Source organism: Nelumbo lutea, chromosome 5, assembly GCF_056320005.1.
Source record: "Nelumbo lutea isolate HS-2025 chromosome 5, American lotus-T2T, whole genome shotgun sequence".
NCBI lineage: Eukaryota > Viridiplantae > Streptophyta > Magnoliopsida > Proteales > Nelumbonaceae > Nelumbo > Nelumbo lutea.
In genome coordinates, this window is record NC_142688.1 from 41,790,507 (window position 1) to 41,794,684 (window position 4,178).

At 39.6% G+C, this 4,178-nt stretch overlaps 1 pseudogene; it reads right to left on the bottom strand.

Moving 5' to 3' along the window:
• Positions 1-2,689: 2,689 nt before the first annotated feature.
• LOC148851964 (resveratrol 4'-O-methyltransferase-like) lies at positions 2,690-3,622 on the bottom strand (annotated as a pseudogene).
• Positions 3,623-4,178: the final 556 nt, after the last annotated feature.

A 4,178-nucleotide genomic window follows, 5' to 3' on the forward strand; every position in this document is an offset into this window, starting at 1 on the left:
ATATTAATATTGAATTGAGACATGAACCCATAATATATGTGTAAAAACAAGTAGATTAAGAAGTAAAAAAGTCGGACCAACCTTAAACCAAATTGAACCCAACGGGAAGTTTTAGGGATGAGTGACAGAGTGAGGATTATGAATGAGGTTGGATTAGGGTGGTGGTTGAAGATATTTTTGTTCCGAAATTGATATCTCTTCCTCATTAGTTTCTTAACTCAGCAGCGTTGGAGGTTGGAGAAATTTATAAATTAGGTTGATGTACTTAATTATTAAGGGGTAGGTGGGGTTATTTAGTGAAAGGGTCCTTCGTTTACAACTGACTTAACTAACATCCAATATCATACAAAAAAATCAGGTGGTATCTATCAATATTCACGGAGGATTTTATTTGGTCAAAACCCTTCGGTATAATGTCTTTTCAGGGCTTTTTCAAAAAAAAAAAAAGTCTTTTCGGGCAACATAGATTTCTCCATCGGGGGAGATAAGATCAATGTTTTTGAATCGGACCGTTCAGCCCGGAAATCGTCCCAGCAATTCGTTTTATTTCACCCCTAATTCGTTTTTGGGTAAAAAATCGTGACTTTGTCAAAAAACCCCTAACCCGAACGGTCAAACAATCAACTCGTTTGACCCGGATAACAGTTCACAATATAAAGTTGCAGGAAAAAAACACACGAACTCAGGTCTGAGTTCATGTATCATATCTGAGTTCCTGTCTCAGATCTGAGGAAGAAGAACTCAGATCTTCAGATCTGTGTCTGTTGCCACCGCCTCACTGTTGCTATCACTGGTGAGTGTCGAACTTCCTTCTCTCCTTCTTCCCCCCTTCCTTTTCTTGCTCTTATTTTCTTTTTCCTTTCTCTTTTCTTTCTTTCTTTTTTTCTTTCTCAGCCAACAACATCTCTTCTCCTTTCTCAAATCTCATAATTCATATAAAATATTTGTCCTAATATGCAAACCGTCAGAACCGTTTGATTCGGACGGTCGAACCACTGACCTGAAAACCGGTAGCTAGAACGGTTCCATCTCCGGGTCGGTTTTTAAAACCTTGGATAAGATTATACACACCGGGCTGGAGTTCACATCTGCACCCTACAAGGGGGTGCCCCACTTGATGTTAAATAGACTAACGGGTGTTAATTTATTACCATTTTATCATTCATAGAAAAATATAAAATATATAAAAATGTAGAAATTTTCATAAAAAAGAAACGCTCATTTATTTTAAAAAATATATAAATTTTAGAAAAAAAATAATGCAAACAAACTAAAAAAAATTTCAGCAAAATCAAAGGAAAATTAAGCATTGCATCCAAGGAATATTGCAATAAATTTTTAAAAAATATTTCAGAAAATCAGATAAAAATTTACAAAAATGTTTTTGCATAAATTTATAAAGCCCTCGATGGAGATTCCATTTCCAAGTTGGCTTTTAAAACATTGCTTTAAACAGGGAATACAATATCGATTTAGGGTCATGAATTTGTTTGGCACTGAATGAGTCCCTTGGCAACCTTGGACTTTCCATTATCAAAAAAGTGTTTTCCAATTAAAAGCCAGTGAATGACCCAAAAAACAAGGAAAATCTCAAATCAATCCAAAGCATAGCCTTGTAGGGATCATATTTACTTAGCTTATAGGGAACAAAACTTGTGAATTCGTACATTTAGCACTAGTTCGCAAGTTGGTTCATGATAATTCGGGAAACAAAGCATAACATCTTCTGTTTGGTACCAGTGCTCTATATCTATTTTTAGCACTGGTACCAATTATGGGAAGTCCATACATTGGCAGCAATGAACTCCAAAATTGAGAAAACGTCAAACTTCATGTTTCCCCAAATCATGTCTTATCGATTTCCAAGACATGATTTAGAGCAATTTTTTTTATGAAAAAAATGATTCCAAACATGTTACCATTTTCTGAAGCACCGATTTTCCAACATGGCCCTGATGTGCCACGTTTTCTAGAGCAAACGGCATTAAAACCAAACACGTCTCTATGGTCATGATTACGATCATGATAAGAATTTGACCAAACCCCTCATTTTTGCTTGTCATATAGGGAAGAAGACAAGCTTGGAGAATTTTTCATCCTTAATTACCAGCCGAAGGATGGCCAATTCCAACATACCGGATCAAAATCAACACAACCACACGCAGGCCGAAACCCGTTGTATAATCTCAAATTTATTAAGTTTGCAACTAAACGAAGACCCCAAACGAGTCAAGTTTGCTTCAAAGAGGACATCAACAATTATAGTATGGTTACACCATAACACCTCACTCATAACAATTGCAATCGCAACAGAGGCAGCATGGATGGAGCAAAGGAAGAGACTGATGGGCCTAGTTGGATAAAATATTTGAGTTGAATATAGGGGCATCATTGTAATAAATCTTGCAACCGTTGGTTCTAGCTTGCAGTAGCAAATGTTTGAAATTGAAGCTCATTATAGTCAGAAAAGTGGAGGGGTGTTCAGATGATACCCAAAAACTAAAGGAGAATTTTTTAATTCCCCACCCAAAAATAGTTTTTTTTTTTCAATAATATAATATTATTGCAAATTATAGTATATTAAATAGATTAAGATATGAGAGAAGCTCCGAGTTATATATATATATATTACCTTGAGCAAAACTGCATCAGCTGGGGGGATGTATTCAAACATGTCACCTCCAATGAATCAACAACCACGCGTGTGTTCTCTGGTATGGTTTCTATCACAAAGAAGGTCATAGACGGTGCATTTCACATGTGGGAAGGCCTCTGCAATCAGTCTAGCTGCAGTTCCAGATTCTCCTCCAACGTCGACCAAAGACTTCAAATCTTGAAAAATATCACTGCATTCATTGACCACTGCACTCATGGTCAAACGACTGTCACTGATCATTCGATCCTGGAACCCCTTGTTAAGCTCATCATGCTTGCTTATGAAGTCCCAGAATTACTTTGATGGAATGAATTGCTCAAGAATTGCCCGGCCCTATTTAATTCTGGGAAGGAGAACCATGCGAAGCTTGGGATATTGAATGGGTGATCCTTCAGCAGCAGTCTACCAGAGGGAGTTAGAAAATACAACTCTTCCTCTCCACTTTCATTTCTCTCGACTGAGATAAGGCTCGAGTTGACCAACACGAGCATCAGGCGACGCAACCAATCGGATTTTGTTGAGGGGATCCCAAGAGCACAAACCAACTCAGACAGAGAAATAGGTCGCCATGCCTGTGGATTTTTTCTGGTATTCCTAGTTTAATGTTAGGATTACAATTAGAATTGAAAGTCTCTCTTGTAATTGTAATTGAATTAGGAGTCTCGGTTACATCTTCTCTTCTTATGTTTGTAAACGTAGGAGACTCGAGTGTATATATTTCAGTATTGTCAGTGAATAAAAATAAGACAGTAGAAACCAGAGAAGCTCTGGTTTTACATGGTATCAGAGCCTCGACACTCTGGAGATCAATGGCAGCGGCAATGATCGTTCGGCGCCGGCGAAGGACCAGTGATCAACGGCGACATTCCTTTGGTGATCATCGTCTCCTTCGGTGAATAGAGGTGGCACTTCAGACCAGTGATCAGCGGCGACACTGCTTATGGTTTCTGAAGTATCACTATGCATCGTCTCCTACGGTGAACAGCGGCGGCACTTTGGACCAGTGATCAATAGCGACAATGTTCTGTGCTATGCTTTTCAGTCCGACACTGTGTTTTCGGACCGGCGGTGGCACTTCGGTGATCATCGTCTCCTTCGGTGAACAGCGGCGACACTTTGGACCAGTGATCAGCAGCGACAAGTTATGTGCTGTGTTTTTCAGTCTGGCGCTGTGTTTTCAGACCAGCGGTGGCACTTCGGTGATCATCGTCTCCTTCGGTGAACAGCGGCGGCACTTCGGTTTCTGAAGTATCACAGTGCGGTGGTGACACTTCGGTGATCATCGTCTCCTTCGGTGAACAGCGGCGGCACTTCGGTTTCTAAAGTATCATCGTTTCTGAAGTATCACAGTGCGACACTGTGATTTTTTGCAGAGTTCTTCTGGCAAATCAACATTCTGCGGTAGTTTCTCTTCTGTGGCACCAACACTATACTCGACATGGCTGAAAACAAGGATCAGGGCGGCAGTCAATGTCCAAGAAACGTGATCTCACCCTACCTTTTATCAACCAATGACAATCGA